Here is a 21195-nt window from a genome sequence, read left to right on the forward strand (position 1 = left end):
GATTAATTGAAAATGGGGGACCCTGATACAGTACAGCTCAATACATACAATTGTTAAGGGGATGCAGACCAGAGAAAGACTTTCGTCTTGTTTACATCAGGGTCCCCCATTTTCAATTCATGACTGAGCTGTACTATACTGTACCCATTCTGCAATATGTTAATAAAGTGTTCAATCAATCAATCACTTGGCCCCAGAACCTGGATAAACACTTAGATTCCCAAAAGTAGTGATAGACTGTAGCCTGTAGGTACCCAGGTCTGTTTGACATTTCGAACATATTTAAAGGAGATATTGAACGGCCCATTTTGTTAGTTCTTTTTTCAATACGTTGCTGCAAACTATTATTTTTTTTAAATATTGAACCACACAGACAGCAATCAGAATACTGGCATTTCCATAACGCTTTCATCTCTACAGTATATTTTCAAAAACATGAGGAACAACTTTGCTTGAATTGTCTTTATTATGAAAACTAAAACAGGACGTTTGCATATTCTCAATGTTGCTGTCGACGTCGTCGCGGTCGCGTCGATGTGGGGACTTGCTTCTTCAAACCGGGTGGACAAAGTTTACAGACAAACGTTAGATTGTTTCCGTCTGAGTCAGTACTGACTTTAACGTTAAACTATTTTAAATCCCCAAGCACCGACGTCCAGAGGTAGAGTCTGACTCTGAGCGAGTGCTGCTCTCGACCTGCTGCTGCGCAGCTCTGGGCTTCTGCTCGCAGAAGCAGATTCAGCTGTTGTTGTGATGAGTCTGATGACGTAGCAGGGGGTGTACAGGCGCGTTGCCAGATCGGTTGGTTTTCCACATAATTTTAAAGCCTGTTTACGGTGTATTTTAACTGTGTTTTCGGCTGAAATACATATGAAATCTGGCACATCTTTGACCGCCGTTATAACAGAGTGCTGAGAATGAACGCACTTTTGAACTCCCAAGTGCTCCTAACTACTAAGTGCAAGCCCAGATAAGTACTCGCTATTTGCATATCAATAGCGCCGGTCGTATTTAACACACCTGATGACCGGCGCTATTGATATGCAAATAGCGAGTGCACTCTCAGTTGATTTCAGGAACGCACCACACACACACACACACTGCTGGTGTCGTCACTGCTGCTGGTTTAGCTCTAGATAAGGGCAAGAATGCGACCCCCATCTACTCCTCTTTGCATAATAGTAGGACAGGTAGTCAGAAGGGGGGGGGGACATAACTGCATTCTGAAAAAATGGGGGGGACCCATTCCAATGTCCCCCGTGCCAAATACGCCCCTGGGTGCTTTGCCAAACAGCTGTATTGATTGCAATGCCTCGCTTGAATGAAGTTAACGTTCACCTGGATAACGTCAACATTTGCTTTGTGAGGATTATCATCTGCGTTTCAGACCAAAATGGAGCAAATCATTACGTAAGTCGAACACTGTGAATGTATACTAATGTGCAAACAGATTGAAACTTTGAATATTTCTCGTATGAAGCACATTCTCAGGGGCTCAGGGTGAATGTAATGTGAGCCACCGCGCTCGAGGGGCTATTGAGGCAACAGAGGGGCTTGTCTCGCTTCACCAGTTTCGGACAAAAATTCGTCAAATCGGTTACTAATGTGAAAGATCGGATCTGGAAAGATCGGTATCAGCAGATACTCAAAATCACATGATCGGGATCGGATCGGGAGCAAAAAAATGCGATCGGGACATCCCTAATTATAATATTTTTTTATTTTATTTTATAAAAAAAAAATCATTCTTTCCAAAAGAAAAGAGGCCTAGAAGCATGGCTAACGCTAATGGCACGCATACCAGAAGCTAACTGCCTAAGAAAACAGGCACAGAGGCACTGAAAGAGGATTTCACCCATCTAATGAACACACTAGACTAGACAAATATCAAGATGTATCCATCAGTGGACCAATTGCATGCTTTTGCAGAGGACAAGAAGCCTTCCATCGACTTCTTCCGTCGACTTCCCCCACAGCCCAAATGGAAAAAAAATAAATAAAAAAAATTACCGGTAGGCCTATACTTTTTTTTCTTAATTTAAAAAAAAAATTATAGTTGACTAATAGTCGACTATCGGCTAATTTCGGCCAATCAAAGTCGACTATCCAAATCCTTAGTCGGGGACAGCCCTAATATATACACATAATTCTTCAATGGCCTTTTTAATTGAAAAAGTGTCAATACCCAGGATAAGATTTAGTCACCAACAACTAAAATCTGCGGTCCTCAAGTATTTTCCATATTTGATTCATGTTGGTCGGAAAAAGGCAGAGCACATCACAGCATCACAACACTGGGATGTGTTCCAACATGATTCAAGTATGGAAATACTTGAGGAACGCAGATTTTAGTTGTTGGTGACTAAAGCTTTTGCCTGCAACCTAGCTTTACTTCATCATTACACTGATAGGTTTTTCAGTTCATTGATGTCAATATCTTATATATATCTATGCACCTATTGTCTCCCCCATGATGCAAGCTATAGCCTGGGCGTCTCTCAGTCTGACCTGCTGACCTCTGGCTGTAGGCTCCCTCCACACACACAGGGCCCCCTGTACATCTCACGCACACGCACACACACTCACGTGCACACGCACACACACTCACGTACACACGCGCACAAGCTGTCGCTCCCATGAGTTATGGAGATGTTGTTCCGAGAAGGGGTCTTCTCCATCTGGAACCAATTAGCCCCCCTACTGAAACAAGCACACACACACACAGCCTAGCACACACACACCACACACACCCATACTACACACACAAATACATACACACACACACCCCTCCCCTCCTCCTCTGTATAAATGACATGTAGTGTGATGTATTCTGCCTTCCTCTTCCTTCTTCTACTGGTGCGAGAGGATGTGCCCGCGCGGGGTGACTGTTCTTCTTCTCTGTGAATAAAAGCTCAGTTTGAAATACTCCGTGTTCCGCTTCGTCTTTCGGTCGACTGGTCCACAACTATATCAATTAAGAATTCACGAGGGATAGGAAATCCCTAACAACACCAGATCTATTCTCTCTGTGTATTAACTGCATTCTAACTATTCCCAAGCAAGTTTAGCTGAAAATCCTGCGCCATTGTGCTGTAATTGGCTGACACGCTCTCTATGCTGGCTTCCCTCTCTCTACTGTTTCTCTGCGTCAAGCTGTTAGCTAGAAGCTAACATTATTGTGGCTAGTCTTCTATATTTGGAAGTCAGTGAATAATAATCCAACACAATGTTTGTTAAAATAGCTAAGTAGCTACTTCATTGTCTCAGCAATTTTGTCCAATAGGCCTACATTTACGTTAGGGGCACTAACGTAACGTTAGCTCTCATCATCAGTGCAACTGACAGGGTCCACTCACAGCCTCCTGTAAAACAGCAAGGAGTATGAAACCGTTATATGTTCCTTGTAAAACAGGCACAAACATGAAAATAAAGAATGAAAGTCCCTATTATTAGCCTACTGAAATATCATCATTCATCAAAAATGTGGGAACGTTTTCATATTTTGAATGACTCCTATTTCGTACTGTCGTAGGCAGGGTAACCAGTGCAGCGAGGGGAACGGCTCCCTCCGACCTCCGGTCAATGGTCTCTTACTATACACACCCTCAAGACCCCTACGCACTGCATCTTCTGGCCGCCTCAGAACCACTCCTATCCGAGCTCCTGGGGGGTCATCAAAACAAAACAGGCTATTCTCAGTCCTCACTCAACAATGGTGGAATGAACTCCCCATCACAGTCAGGACAGCAGAAACCCAGGCAATTTTCGACCGTCGACTAAAATCACACCTCTTCATACAATATCTGGGCCCCGTTCCCCGTACCTGGATAACTGAGTTAGCCGGATAACTTTAACTGGATAACTGAGTTAGCCGGACTTTCCGGTTCCCCGTACCTGGATTTTCCAAATCACCATGACAACAGATCCAAAAGTTTGAGCCTGGTCGAAAGCAGAGTTTAAGTTCAAGTTAGCCTGAACCATCGCCACGCCCCCGCAAAGAAGTGACAGCCCGTTTCCTGAAATTATTCCCACAGTCTACGATCTGCATTATACCATTCTGAATTACGTTTTTGTGCTCCATTCTTCCAGAGGGGGCTTTTGAAATGTAAAATAGACCCAAAATGCTGATACTAAATTCACTTTGTCCTAAATAATGCACGTTATATATACCGTGGCGCTCGCTCGTGCGATGTACACATTATGTGGTTATTTTAATTGTAACTGGGATTAAGATGTCTCATGAGATGCGCTGTTTGACGGATTTGAGAAATTGAATGAGCCGTTGACGTCACATTAATGAATGAGGATAAAGAGATAAAACTTCCTTCAAAACAAAGAATATTCTAAACACGGGTCTCTCGTTCATTAATGTATAAACAATGAATTTATCCCATCTGGCACAGTGGCTCAGCGGTAGTGCTCAATCCTGGCAACCCGGTGACTGCGGTTCGAATCCCCGTCTTTCCAATATAAATATTTGGAATATAATATTAATGATTATACGCAAAGGTAGCATAGTTTTAAGTTAAAATATTATAAATCTACATGCATTGAGGATGTCATTCTTTATATAGCTCTCAACGTGCACCAAATTGAATTATTCCTATATTGCAAAAAGAAGGAGACAACTGGGTCTCGAACCCCGGTCGTCTGCGTGAAAGTCAGAAGAACAACCCGTTAGACCACAGAGAAGATAAGTAAAAGATCGACCATACATCAATCAATGGGTAAGGGAGCCGTATCGTTATTCTGTATGACAGTTTTACTAATTATTTTCGCTAGCAAGATCTCATTTGATTATTCAATCCAGCAGGCAAGTTTAAAGAAATATAATCTGATTGATTGAGGTAATGAGGGACTTGAAATTAGCCTATAGATAACGCATTTAACTTGTCGGCGAGGCGATTGAGCCGTACTGCAATATGTTAATAAAGTTCTAAATCAATTAATCAATCAATGCCGCTAGAGAATCAGATTCTCTGCTATCGATACGTGCTGGCTTTTCAACTGAAGCGGCCGCGCGCATTTAGCCTGGGTCGCAAGTCTGGCTTGAGTTAACGAGACTGAATCCACCTTCGAGGAACAGGAAAATCCCGGCTTCAAACATCGGGTTAACTGAAGCTGGATAATGACATCTTGATCGACTTAGTTGAACCAGGTACAAGAAACAGGGCCCTGAACTTCTATCCCCAGGCCATCAGGCTGCTCAACGAACAATGAACACTACACAACAACAACCATCAAACGCACATAGCACACACATCCACACGCACACACTCACTTTAAACAAACACACTGTAGCACCCACTCCACACACTTTATAGCACACACTCACTTTAAACAAACACACTGTAGCACCCACTCCCCACACTTTATATTTATTGATGAAGGATTGCACTACAACTCGTACACCTTACTGTAAATTGTACCTAAATTGTACCTCATCCCATTTCTGCTTTGCACTATATAGTATTGTACATTAGTACACTGCATAGTATTGTATATTATATGGTAACTCAGTTACGTCTATTCTGCATCGAACATTGTACATATGTCTATACTGAACACTGTGACCTCATTTTCTACTTCTAATTTACATGCTATACTATGTTATTTGATACTCTTGTCTAGCACAGTCTCTGGAGCGTAACAGTAAGAAGCATTTTGTATGAAATCTTCATTTCATCTAGATTAGACTACTGCAACTCCCTCTATATAGGCATTAACCAGTCTTCCCTGTCCCGCTTACAACTGGTACAAAACGCTGCTGCCAGACTGTTGACCGGAACCCGCAAGAGAGACCACATCACCCCTGTCCTTGCCTCCCTTCATTGGCTCCCAGTACGCTACAGGATAGATTTTAAGGTTCTCCTATTTGTTTTTAAAGCCCTTAATGGTCACACACCCTCCTACATCTCAGACCTCCTATCCCCCTATTCCAACACCAGGTCCCTCAGGTCAGCCGATCAGAGGCTCCTGACAGTCCGGAGGTCTAACCTCAAGCTCAGGGGGGGCCGTGCCTTTGCTATCGCAGCCCCTGAACTGTGGAACAGCATCCCCACCTCCATTAGGCTCGCCCCCTCGATAGATGCCTTCAAATCGAGGCTCAAAACCCACTTCTACCTACTAGCCTTTCCCGTTCACTGACTCATGCCCTGTTTTTCTATGTGTTTGCCTGTGTGCCCTCCCATAAAACGGAGTGTAATTGTTGTCTATATGTATCTTGTGTATTTACCCTCTGTACAGCACTTTGGTTGACACGCGTCATGTGAAATGTGCTTTATAAATAAATTTGATTGATTGATTGATTGAAAGTATTCTGTACTTCTGTATGACAACTATTAAAGAAACTTGAAATAATATCTGAAGGGAATAAAAAAAAAAGTTAAACAATACTAACCCTCTAACCTTTTTACTATTACAGTATGTACCTTAATATAATAATAATAATAATAATAATAATAATAATAATAATAATAATAATAATAATAATAATAATAATAATAATAATAATAATAATAATAATAATAATAATAATAATAATAATAATAATAATAATAATAATAATAATAATAATAAAAAAAAAAAAAAAAAAAAATAAAAAAAAATAATAATAATACATTTATTTTATATAGCGCCTTACATTAGGCATCTCAAAGCGCTTAATTATGCTACTATTCTTATACTACTACCTATCTAATGTACCCCTCCTGCTGACTTGTTGTTCACAATCTGTAAGTTGCTTTGGATAAAAGCGTCAGCTAAATTACTAAATTGTCAATTGTAACCCTAATGTAGCACTATAGCTACCAACTCTAATGTTAGCTCCATGGACAGCCAGGGCTGGCCTCCTTCTGCAGCTGTCACTGAGGCCAGCACAACAGCACAGCAATGTCTATATTGTCGTGAACCATTTTAAATCGGGGCATGTAGAGGAGTTTCGGGAACGAGTAAAATGTGCAGGTCCTCTTCTCAGACCTGTGGTTACACTCTGGGGCAAAGCACTGCACGCATCATGCCGGCTAGCAAACTAGCTAAGTTAGCTACTAACGTTACGTAAAAAGAAATAACGTTATAAACTATACACAATATGTACAACGAAACAATGATTTACATTAGTATTTACAGTGATTTAATATGCAGCAAAATAACGTTATACGATTTAAATTATAAATACAAATATTTAAAAAATGGTGGTTGGCTATAAACTAGTGTTGTTGGGTGAAACAGATACTAGCCACAGATTCAGGGTCAGTTATTTTCCCATTGTACAAATTGTTAAGCTTATGGAATGTAAGGGAAATCTGATCCTATAGGTCTGCGACTAAAGCCAGGAGTCTACGCTGTGGTGACGTCAGTCAGCAGCGCCAAATGGCAGTGTAGTTTCCCAGTGAACGAAAACATAAACGTTGTTATTTTTCTACCTTCGCGATTAATTGCGAATATTTTCATGTTGAGCTATAGATTGTGGATGAATACGCACAGAAAGGTACACCATGCTTTATTTGTTTTAAACGAGACGATTTAGAAATGGGCAATGGGGAAATACATTGCGTTGGACAGAGGGTGGAACACGGAAAAATGAAAATGACATAACCACTACACCTCCCTATATGGGTGGACCAACCAGTGACGTCAGACTACACCTCCCTATAAGTGCAATAGGGTCCAGCTGCAGCCTCTGAGCCTCGGTCCAGATTGGGCAACTTCCGCCCAGCCACAAGATTATTACTCCCGTGACAGGGCAATGCGCTGATTGGCGGAAAGTACGGAAGTATCTCGAAGTACGTCTGACGTATCTCGAATTACGTCTGACGTTTCTCTACGTTAACGAACGTTAATTGAACGTCAAGCAGATGTTAGTTAACACGCAGCAAACAAAGATGGAGAAACGCAATTACAAGGTAAGCCTTATTATTACCTTGTATTCATAAGATAAGATAAATTCAGCAGCATGGGGAGGGGGGAGGGGAGGTACAGGTAGTAGAAGACATAGTTATAGTACAGTGGAGAAGTAAAAATAGAATAAAAAGGCAGTGGAAACAATATACAATATTATTAACTCTGGACATGTGCATATGAGCAACAAGGTGCGAGATGAGGGTATGTATATCAGTTATTTTGCCCTACAATAAATATAGTATGTATATCAGTTATTTTGCCCTACAATAAATATAGTTGGAATATATAATCTATAGTCTAAATCTAATCCTAAATTATCTAATTATCACGGTTGTGTTTGGATATAGAGAGATGGAGAGAGAGGGAGGAAGCGCTGCCTGGCAGGAACCATGACACTAATAATCTAAATGCTAAACGCATGAACTGGACACCCTGTGCAAAGTGACTGTTTATGTCTCCCACAGTACAGAAACACTGCATGTGGATGGAGGTGTCGGAGAGAGTAAGGTCAAAGAACTGGTTGTCCGTGCAGCCAGTGAGAACGCCATCAGCACTGACACTGACGAGCCTGCCATCAAGGTTGTCATTGTGGAGGCTACCAGTGAGATAATAAAGACACAGTAGGGTGGGTGGGTGGGGGACACTGTACAACTGTACAAGCAAAACTGTACATTGGAATATTGACAAAACCATACTTGGTCATTTACTGTACATTGGAGGGGGTTGGGTTACAACACAGGAGCAGAGTATAAACAACAGTACAGGAATGAGAAACAGTCTAAATGGGTTTTAACATTTTAGTTTATTTCATGCGGATATGATCTGTAATACCTGATCGGTACAATATCTACTAACCTGATCAATACAAGCCCCCCCCCCCCCCATTTTCAATTCATCATCATAACATATGACATACACGACATACAGATAGACAGTACTGCTACATCTATACATTTATGACATACCAGATTTGCAAATGTATTTTTTGTGATACAAAAAGAGTCCAGAAAAGAGAGTATATACATTTGACGTAGAAACTGTACATTAATAATAATAATAATAATGGATTGGATTTATATAGCGCTCTTCTCTGACTGACTGTTGCTCTGACTCAGAGCGCTTCACAGAGTCCATTATTCGTTCATACACAGTCATACCGGTGGTGGTAAGCTACAATTGCAGCCAGAGCTGCCCTGAGGCAGACTCACGGAAGCGTGGCGAATAATCATCGCCTACGGCCCCTCCGACCACCACCAACATTCATTCACATGCATACACATTCATATGAGGCAAGTAGGTTAAGTGCCTTGCCCAAGGACACAACGGCAGTGGGATGGACATGGGCTTGAGCGGGATTCGAACCACCAACCCTTGGATCATTAGAGAACCCGCTCTACCCCTGAGCCACGCCGCCCCACATTGGAGGAGGTTGGGTAGGTGGGGGGGGGGGGGGGGGGGGGGGGGGACTGTACATTGGAGGTGGTTGGGGGGGGGGGGGGGGGTCGGGTAGGGTGGGTGGGTGGGTGGGGGACACTGTACAACTGTACAAGCAAAACTGTACATTGGAATATTGACAAAACCATACTTGGTCATTTACTGTACATTGGAGGGGGTTGGGTTACAACACAGGAGCAGAGTATAAACAACAGTACAGGAATGTAATACCTGATTGGTACAATATCTACTAACCTGATCAATACAAGCCCCCCCCCCCCTCTCGTCAGCGCAGACGTACTTGCTTTTGATTTTGACGTTCAATTAACACGTTCGCTAACGGACGTAGAGAAACGTCACTTTCCTCCAATCAGCGCATTGCCCTGTCACGGGAGTAATAATCTTGTGGCTGGGCGGAAGTTGCCCAATCTGGACCGAGGCTCCGAGGCTGCAGCTCGACCCTACTCCATATAAGTGTGCTCCTATTGTTCTTCTCTGGTGCTTGACAATAACGTTTTGTGACATGTTATCACCACCTACTGGCCTGGCATGCTTATGTGCGCATTTTAAATCATTTTTTGCTTTCTTGTGTGGACAGAGAAACTTTCTAAAACACCATTGGGGTGGACATCCATATACGTGTGGACAGGGCCTGAAGCTCACTGAAATCTACCTATGTGTCCTGTGGGGTATATTTCAGTTAATCTCAAATCAACTAGTACAGACAGAAGCTTGACCCCATTGACAACATTTTCATCTGTTTTCTTTCTGTATTTATGATGTCCAAGATTGATATACAGTATCACATAACTAATGTATTCTGCTGTTTTAATAATAATAATAATAATAATGCAGGACCTGCTCAGAGGTCTTTAATTGGCATTGGCTATTATCCACAACACACACACACCGGAACACACACGCATGCATTGTCTGTAGGATCGCGATTCGTCTCTGCGATTAACCCATCCCGTCGTCCTTCCCCCCAAGGGCAGCCAGGAGCAGACAGGCGTCAACGTGAGCCGCGCCAGGGGACCAATCCAAGTGCTCCTGTCCGTCTTCGTCAAGGACGCCACAGCGTTAGCGATCTGTTGTTGTGCATGTTTTTCCATTGGGTTTATCTCATCGGGGGGGAAACCCTTGCGAGCACGGGGAGAACATGCAAACTCCACACAGAAAGGCCTGGGAGATACCCCACCTGGGTACCTGGCATCATGGAAACCTGGTCCCCAAGCGGGAATCGAACCCTGGACCTTCTTGCTGTGAGGCGACAGTGTTAACCACTACACCACCGTGCCGCTTTGTATTCTGTCTTGAGAGCATGTGGTGATTACCTGCTGCAACTGGGAATGTGTCACACCTGTTGCATACACGTATGTGACCTTACGCCCCCATGTGACCTTATGAGCCACGCCACCATGTGACCTTATGAGCCACGCCCCCATGTGGACCAAATGCTCTTTAATAATCAGTACATGTTTGTATGGCAGATACCCAGTTCAATGGTGAAACGTTGGTGATTCAAGTACCTAAGTGTACCTAAAATGTAATTAATTTCAAGGTTTTGTAACAAAATAAAATAGACAGAGTTGTAGTTGGAGTGTTTTAGGGCTAGGATCACCATAGGACTTTGTGTGTGTGTGTGTGTGTGTGTGTGTGTGTGTGTGTGTGTGTGTGTGTGTGTGTGTGTGTGTGTGTGTGTGTGTGTGTGTGTGTGTATGTGTGTGTGTGTGTGTAGGTGTGTGTGTGTGTGTGTGTGTGTGTGTGTGTGTGTGTGTGTGTGTGTGTGTGTGTGTGTGTGTGTGTGTGTGTGTGTGTGTGTGTGTGTGTGTGTGTGTGTGTTCTCATGCTAGTTGACTAAAAGGGGGCATGGCAACAGACACACACAGAACAGTATACAGGTGTACATGACACACACAGGCATTATGTACTCATGCACAGTTACACACAACGCAATAGTTCTTAGGGAATAGGTGAAGGTTCAAGTCCAAGACTGATCCCAAGTCTGTTTGACGTCAGGTGACCTTTGACAAGCTTTTGACCAAACATAGAATGTAAATTACTTTGATCCATGAGATTTGTGAGGTCAAGCTATGGAAAGTAAATTTTTATTATCCTACTTTTTACTTGAGTACGTTTAATTTTTGCTAATTAAAGTATATATAGTATATATAGTGACTGATCAAAATATGTGCAAAAATCACTTTGTATTTTTATGCCTCACTTTTACCTTTATAGACAAGTACTTTTACTCCTACATAAAGGAGCAGTATGTCGTTTTGTGAGAGTGAATAATTTCTAAGGTATATTTTTAACTGAATAAACAAACCCTCAGAGGAACATTGGGTCCCTGGAACAATGTTTGAAGCTAGAAAGCTTCCTGAAAAGTTACTATTTCATTGCTGTCTTTACAAAGGCAGGGCCTGCAATTGTGTTAACAAACATATACTAGGCTTACGTTTGGTTCACAGTGCCTACATTTGTTTGTTTTCATTTATGATAACATAAGATAAAATAATTCAAAAAATTACAGTAAATGTGTTTTGCAGGCTCTGCAAACAAACCCCCCCTCCTCCAAAACCTCATAGTGCACATTTTAAGGTGCTATAGATAACATTCAGCCACTATGTCCACCTCCACCGGAGAGGCAGGAAGGGTCCCCCTTCTCCCATAATCCTCGGAGGGGAGAAGGTAGAGATGGTGGAGTCCTACAAGTTCCTTGGAGTTCACCTGAACAAAAAACTGGACTGGTCGGACAACACTGAGGCCCTCTGAGGAGACTCAGGTCGTTCGACATGTGCTGCTATCTTTCTACCAGTCGGTTGTAGCCAGTGTCCTCTTTTTTGCTGTGGTGTGCTGGGGGGGCAACATCAGCTCGAGGGACCCCAGCAAGCTGAACAAGCTGGTGAAGAAGGCTAGCTCAGTAGTGGGTGGTGAGCTGGATAACCTAGAGGTGGTGGCTGAGAGGAGGATGAGGAAAAAGCTAGAAGCCATCCTGGAGAACCCTTCCCACCCCCTCTATGAGGAGCTAGCCAGAATGAAGAGCACGTTCAGCCAAAGACTCATCCCCCCGACACACCACAAACCGCATGGGCCGGTCCTTTATACCGGCAGCCTTCAGGCTCTACAACCAAGGGCTCAGACGGCCGGCTCTGCGGTCAGGAGAACTATCACTATCATTGTCAGAACTCGGGACGTGAGAACTCGAGACTCATCCACGTGCACTCACTGGACTATCTTGTTTTTTGTACTTTTTATATTGTATTTGTATTTATATTTTATATTGTATCTATAGTGTATATAGATACTGGAATGTATAGGACTGTGAAGCAGTGGCGTCGCGTGGGTAAAATAACAGGGGAAGCCAAAAAAAATGTATTAAAAAAAAAATTATTCAATATTTTTATTAATAATTTTTTTTTTTTTTTTTTTAAAGTCAAGCAGTCACCATGTACACTACAGTATGGCTCGGCGGCCAGTCAAACGTTATTTTTATTTATTTAACAGATTGCAGAATGGGTACAATACAGTACGGCTCAATACACATTTACGATGAATTGAAAATGGGGGACCCTGATGTAAACAAGACGAAAGTCTTTCTCTGGTCTGCATCCCCTTAACAATTGTATGTATTGAGCTGTACTGTACTGTACCCATTCTGCAATCTGTTAATAAAGTTTTCATTCATTCACACACAATTGTATAAGGGGATGCAGACCAGAGAAAGACGTTTGTCTTGTTTACATCAGGGTCTACTGCTGGAGCATTGGTTAATTTTTGGTCCGATTTTTCCTTGCGCGATTTTGCGCGCCGCGTGGGAGCAAATTCGAGACACATATTCGGTTGCAAAAAGGTGTCCCACGGTCTCCTCTATGGCCGTGAATATTTTCACGCGGATCGGAATCACGGCGCGCCCGTGGGACACTTTTCCGTTTCGGCGAGTTTATTCCACGCTTTCTGTTTTCCTTTTCTAAGCATTTTAGGGGCTACATGTGAATCAGTAAAAGTTGCGGGACGCCCAGATGTTTCCACGATAGAAAGCTCGCGTGGATCCCATAATAGGCTCACTTAATACAGCGTTTTTAAAATCACGCAACATTTTCAGGGTCGCGAGCCGACCTTTTCCCCTCGTTTTCGATGATGGAAGTGATTTAGGAAAAGCTTCGGCACGCCGAGAGGTCCCCGTGGATTTAATCTCGCGAGGATCGGGGCAATATTCGGCCCGTGGGAACAGTTACGGGTTAATACAATGTTCAGAGTGCAGAGGGGAAAATATGGCACCTGCCCCGCCTCCAGGTGGAATATTATGCTGAACGTCTTCCTCCCAGCTCCGTTTTAAACTTTTAGGGTGTGGCCAGTGGCAGTCAGCTCGAATCTGATTGGCTAGGATCGGATTTGGAGTTTGGACTCACTCTATAATGCTGGAATCCTGGAGAAAGAGACCTACCCACTGCTTCTCTCCTATACTAGCTGCAGTAGTGAGCACAGTCTGACAGTGTGTTAGAGGGAGTGAGAAGGAGAAGAGGGAGACATACAAAAAAAAAAAAAAAAAAAAAACACAGATGCACAGATGAAAATGAATGTAAACTATATTAAAAAAAAATTATATTTTAATTTTTTTTTTTTTTTTATATTTCATATTTCATAATTTGATATGAAATTTATAGGGAGGCATGGCTTCCGTTGGCTTCCACAAGGATTCGCCACTGCTGTGAAGCTCTGTATCCCCCCCCCTTCTGCTTTGACACCTGAATTTCCCCAAGGGGATTAATAAAGGATCATCTTATCTTATCTTCGTCACATGGTGCGATAAAAACCACCTGCAGTGACGAAGACCAGGTTGTGGATCTGGGGAGGAGGAGGAGTACATCTGTGACCCCCATTTCCATCAGGGGAGTCGATGTGGACATGGTTGAGGATTACAAATACCTCAGAGTTCACATCGACAACAAACTGAACGGGTCAAAACATGCAGAGGTTGAGGATGTTCTACGAGTCGGTGGTGGCGGGCGCCTTCTTGTACACTGTGACCTGCTGGGGCAGCGGACTGAGAGCGGGGGACGCAAACGGGCTGGATAAGCTGGTCAGGAAGGCCAGTAACGTGGTAGGGGTGGAGCTGGACTCTCTAGCGGTGGTGGCGGAGAGGAGGAACAGGTCACAGCGTACAAGAAGGCGCCCGCCACCACTGACTCATAGAACATCCTCAACATCCTTGTACAGACATTGAAGGATCTCAGCCTTCTGAGGAAGTAGAGTCGGCTCTGGCCCTTCTTGTACAGTGCCTCTGTGTGTTTTGACCCGTTCAGTTTGTTGTCGATGTGCACACCGAGGTATTTGTACTCAACCATGTCCACATCGACTCCCCTGATGGAAACGGGGGTCACAGGTGCACTCCTCCTCCTCCCGAGCGCCACAACCAGTTCCCTGATCTTCGCCACATTTAGCTGCAGGTGGTTTTTATTGCACCATCTGACGAAGTCCACTACCAGTTCCCGGTATTCCCTCTCGTCACCGTCCTTTATAAATCCCACTATTGCAGAGTCATCAGAAAACGTCTGAAGGTGGCAGGACTCTGACCGATAGTGGAAGTCGTTGGTGTAGACTGTGAAGAGGAAGGGAGAGAGGACTGTCCCTTGCGGGGCCCCGGTGTTGCTGACCAGTCTGTCTGACAAACAGCTCCGTAGGCGCACATACTGTGGTCTGCCCGTCAGATAGTCAACAACCCAGGACACCAGGGGGGCCTCTACCTGCATCGCCTCCAACTTTTCACCCAGCAGCCCAGGCCTTATGGTATCAAAAGCACTGGAGAAGTCAAAGAACATGACTCTAAGCTAAGCTGCATGCCATCAGGGACAACCCCTCCCACCCACTATACACAGACTTGGCTGACAGGAGGAGCATGTTCAGTGCTAGACTCCCAAAATGTAGCACTGAACGGCACATGAAGTCCTTCATTCATTCTTAGGCAATTTGTTGTTATTCTTATTCATGTTTTTGTTTTGTCTACCTAAATGTTTACTGTGAACGATTTGCCAAATTTCCCTCGGGATGATTAAAGTATTTATATTCTATTCTATTATGTTGCACTAGAGCAGGGGTTCCCAAACTTTTCAGGCCGCGACCCCCAAATAACGGTGTCAGAGAGCCGCGACCCCCACTATTATAGGAGGTAAAAAATAATTTTTTTCAGAATTATATATATATTTTTTATATAAATGGAAATGTATGGTTGAAACATGCAAACGTTCAAACGCACACACACTAATAAGCATTGGAGGCTTTTAACCAGGGCCGGACTGAGGAAATCATTCAGGCCAGGAAATATAGTGCAAAATATAGCCCCAGTCAGGCCACTTTTTAAGCAGGGGGTCTGGGGGTCCCCCACCAGGAAATGTTTTGTTACAAAGACTTAATTTCCTATTTCACTATTTTAAGGCGTACACTTTAAGACCATTGACAAGATGGTTTGATCCCCAAGCATTAGTATCCTGGAGAAAATTAGAAGAAAATATAGTAGCCCCACATAGACTGAAGGACATAGCATACACTAAATTATCAATTAAGCAATGCGAACGGAAATTTGGCCCCATAATTACTCATGCGATCCGGATATGGCGTGAAACACACAAAAAACATTCTAATCCACATAAATGGCATAATCATACTCCCTTATTCAATAACAATGCACTCTTGATTGGAAAACGACCTATAAGATTCCCTATATGGGAAAAGCAAGGCATACACTCATTAGGTGATGTTTTTAACAAACAGGGTTTCTGTAGCTATGAAGAAATACGCAAAAAAAATTATCTCACCGAGTCCACAATTTTTTTTTACACACAGACCATCAACAAATAAATCTTAACTATATTCACAGGACATACTTGACTCCTATAAGACTGAAAAAAATGGGTCTTAAACAAGACTCCAAATGCTCCTTATGTACAAATGGGGACGAGGGGACATTTATGCACATGTACTGGGACTGCCCACCAGTTAAAATATTCTGGAAAGAGGTGACCCAGCAATTATCAAATCTCTTAACTCTGAATATACCTGTACACCCCTCTGTACTACTGCTGAATGATGTTTTTGAGTATGCAGTAAATCCACAGCTAAAGAGATTGGTTTTATCGGGTATCACAGTGGCTAAAAAGCTGATAGCATCACGATGGTTCCAACCGGAAAAAATGTGCCGAAAGGTCTGGATTATTACATATCTCGATGTGATTTATCAAGAAATATCTACAGCTAGAATTTTGGGTCTCAATGAATCCAAAATGACAATGTGGTTAGAAGTGGTTGAGAAAATAAAAGCTAGCATATAATGGTAGTGTCTGGTTAGGAGCGAAGGATAATGGATGGATTATCCAATGGGGGGTCCGGGAGGGGGGGGGTACGAGCTAGATCATATGTGTGTAGGGTATTAGATAGCAGGTATTGGGGGTATATCCTGTATAAGACATTTAACTATATGGTGATTTCATTGGCACTGTTAATAATGCTTGTATATCTTATCGTGTGTTGTCATGTTTGTTTATATGTTTGTTTAAAAAATTATAAAAAAATAAAACACAAAAAAAAAGACTTCATTTCCTGCATTCTGGTGCAGGAATTTTTTTATTTGTACCCTTTAAATGCCAGTGTTTGTGATGGCATCACAAATTATTGTTAAAAAACAGGCTAGCATATGTATGATTAGCAACAACACTGATTTTGATGGATTTTCTGTTTTTTTGTAATGTCAGATTGAAAAAATACACTCTTTTATTCAACTTCAGCCCTGATCATAACACATTCATTTGATAATTCTAACCCTTTAAATGGCAGTGTGTGTGATGGCATATATTTGCAATATAGCAAATGCAAAGTAGATTTTTCTGGGGGGGATTATTACAGGCTAGCATGTGTCAATGATTAGCAACAACAGTTTTTTGTAAGGGTCCCGCCTCCACCAATCACATGCGGCTCCCTTTGTGTGTGTGTGAGAGCAAGAGAGAGAGAGAGAGAGAGAGATTTTAATTTTATTTAACCTTTATTTTACCAGGTAGTCACTTGAGATCAAACTTGTGTGAGTTGCAGTGATCTCCTGGTTGTTCCCCACCTAGGTTATCTAACTATTGCGCTGCTGCAACTAGAAACACTGGCCTGGCCTGCTTCTAAGTTCAGTGGCCTGACTGCATACAATTATTTTTTTGTTGTTGATTTTTTTGATTTTTTATTTTTTTTATCATATGGCTACCCCCCCGCGGCGGCTCTCGCGACCCCCACTTTGGGAACCCCTGCACTAGAGCACCAGCCTATTATCCAATCAGGTGCATTCCACATGGGGAAATAGGAATGTTTTGATACAACATTTATTGTGCACCTTTCTAAAAGCTCTGTGTATGTATTATTATTTTTAAATGATTACTCTACACAAAAGTGTTCTATAGCACCTTTAAGTAGGGTTTTACTGAAGTAACTTCTACTTGAGTCATATTATATTTCAGTTCAGATAGGAGTGACTAGGATAGAACTGGGATAGATATATTAGAACTCTTTTAGGTACTGGTACACACTGAACCCCATACACTAGCTGTATGCAGGAAGTGGAACACCCCCCACTGGAGCTGAGTGTAGAGTGTAGACATCAGCTACACTACAGTACACAGCTGATTCAGGAAAAGGCATGAGTGAAGGTGTGTCACTCACGCTCAGGGTAAACTGATTGGTTAATTGGATCATGAGGTGTGGCACAAAAACCAATGAACAGACATTCTCTGACATTTAAACTGGTTGGATAATGAGTATAGTCTTCCTGACTGAATCTTTGCTCGGTTTCATTACTTTCCACCTCTGACTACAAATCTGAAGAACATCTGTTCCAACAATGGTGAGCAAAGCAGACACTGAAAAACCTAAATGTTTTCATTCACTTCTGACTGCAACGTTGTCTCTCGTGCTTTTTTACAAGTGAAATATGATGTACTGACATTTGGACTTCAAATGATTTAGGCTTTGTTCTCTTTTTAATCTTTACTCTGTCCATATTGGCCAGGCGGGAGTTCTTCAGATGGGCAACTCCTGCTGGGAGCTGTACTGTCTAGACTAGAACATGGCCTCAGCCCAGACGGGACCCTCCAGATGGGCAGTGGGGTTCCAGGGCACGCATACGGAACCTCCTTCAGTGAAACGGGGGGGCTGGGAAATGTGTCCCTCAGGCTGTCTTCATAGACCTGGAGCATACAGTTATAGGTGAGGGTTTGGTTCGGTTGATTGATTGATTGAAAACTTTATTAACAGATTGCAGAATGGGTACAGTACAGCTCAATACATACAATTGTTAAAGGGGATGCAGACCAGAGAAAGACTTTCATCTTGTTTACATCAGGGTCCCCCATTTTCAATTCATTGTAACATATGAGACATACATGACATACCGATAGACAGTACTGCTACATCTATACATTTATGACATACCAGATTTGCAATTACAGTACTGTTTGTGATACAAAAAGAGTCCAGAAAGAAAAAAGTATATACATTAGACGTAGAAACTGTACATTGGATTGGGTAGGTGGGGGTGGGGGGGGACTGTACATTGGAGGTGGATGGGTGGGTTGGGGGGGGGGGGTTGGGGGGGACACTGTACACCTGTACAAACACTGTACATTGGATTATTGACAAGACCATACTTGGGTAATTTACTGTACATTGGAGGGGGTTGTGTTCGGACATCGGGGCCAGTTTCGAGTTGCAGTCTCCCTTAGGTGTTTTTTGAGTGTTTTTGAAAGTGGGTAGTGATTCACATTCCTTTACAGCTTTGGGTAGGGCGTTCCACATTGATGTGGCATAATTGCGAAACGTGTTTAGTCCCTTGTTTGAGCCGAATCTGGGTTTAACATGATTTGTGGAGCTCCCTCTGGTGTTGTGATCGTGGTATTCACTGACCTTTGGGAAGTATTTTGTCATGTCATCATTAGTATCACCTTTTTAAAGGAGTACTTTGACATTTTAGAATTTCAGTTGATTATTTCTCGCTGGAGGGAAAAGGTTTACATGTCCTTCAGTTTCCCATGAATGGCGTGTTTAAAGCTGTGCCCCTTGGGTTCAATGATGCTAATAATAATGAGATTAACACACCACTGGGAAACTGAAGGGACGTATGTGTGAAACGTTCCTCCAATGAGATGATTTGTCAAGTGAAGAGAATTTGATCAACTGAAATTTAAAAGGCACCTTTTTATTAAGTACTGGTAAATAAACACGCTACATCAGGGGTGGCCAACCCGCGGCTCGCGAGCCGCATGCGGCTCTTTGCCCGTCAATGTGCGGCTCTTCCATCCATAAAAAAAAAAATTACCTTTTTTATGTCACTTTTTTTAAGGACGTAGAATAAACATTTACAATTTTTTTTTAAATGGTCCATTTGCATGTTCTTGGTATCTGAATCTAGGGACATATATGGATCAGTGTCAGAAATAGTGTGTCTGTTACTAGGCTTGAGTAAATTGTAATGAACCAAAGGAGAATATCAATTCTATTTAAAAAAAAAATTATCTTTGACTGTAAATAACACCATGCTAAAATTGACCAGACCTGAAAAATCTAAGCAAATGAATAAAGGGAAGATGATTAAACAGAAGGTTTTGTAGATACAGTACTGAATTCTGCCATCTTTTTTATAATGTACATTTCTCCACCATTTTTCATCATATTGCAACACCGTTTTTTGCAAGACGTTCACAGAAAGGTAGAGAAACTAACTGCGTTCTGTTTTATGGCAATAACGTTCAGGTTTGTGGGAGATAATCCCAAAAAATAAGAGAAATTAAAAAGTAAATCCAGAAGTCAGATGATTGACCGGGGCTGGTGTGAGCTGGGTAGGGTAGTTTTTCGAAATTTGAAAGCCCTGAGTCTCTTCCTTCAAAAGACTACACTCACTTTTGGCTGTGCCACTTCCTCCTGTCAATATGCGCCGGTTTCCGACTCAATGCCCTGAGATTTCTATAATCTTATATTTCACTAATAACAGTTAAAATAATTGGTAAACAAACATAATGCTGAAAATATACACTTTTACTGTATATCTCGGGCTTAAGAGGTTAACCCTGTGAGGCCCAAATTAAAAAGAAATTAGCAACTTCAGAGGCCAGAGGGTGGGACATATAAACACATTTACTATCAAATAGCATTGTGAGGCTGAACAACAGGACCAATTGACTATACATGTGCTTAAAGGGGAACTATCTTATAAATGGCTTTTTTCAGTGTTTACCATTGTTTCTTAGCTATGTGGACTTATATTAATAGGATATATGTCTCTAATTCTCATATTGGCGAATTCTTCCAATTCTCCTCTCACAATATTCACCCTCACTGAACTGAGTCATCTGAAAATGTGCATATCTGTGATGTCAGAGATTTCTCAGCTGCATAATAATGTGGCAGTTGATGTGGCAGTTGGCACCAGGCCACACAGTGGTTGGAGCCCAGCCTCAAAACGGCTTAAGATCTTGAGGTAGAAAAATGCGGTTTTTAGTACTTGATTAGAAATACAAAACAATGCATTTTTTTTGAAAAAAACCTAGGTGTTCCATAGACTCACAGGAATTGTGTAAAAGTGCCCAAATAGTGAAAGAAATAGTAAAATAGTTCCCCTTTAACATTTTTTAAATAAACATTATTTTTTTAAATGGCTAAAAGTGATTTTGTAATTTTGCAACCGTGGGTCTCACAGGGTACTTTTAACCCTGTGAGGCCCAAATAAAAAAGACATTAGCAACTTCAGAGGCCAGAGGGTGAGACCTATAAACACATGAAGGGTGCCGTGACTGAAAAAAAAGGTTGAGAAACGCTGGTATATGGTGTGGCTCT

Source organism: Notolepis coatsorum (genome assembly GCF_963971535.1).
Source record: "Notolepis coatsorum genome assembly, chromosome: 11".
Taxonomy (NCBI): Eukaryota; Metazoa; Chordata; class Actinopteri; order Aulopiformes; family Paralepididae; genus Notolepis; species Notolepis coatsorum.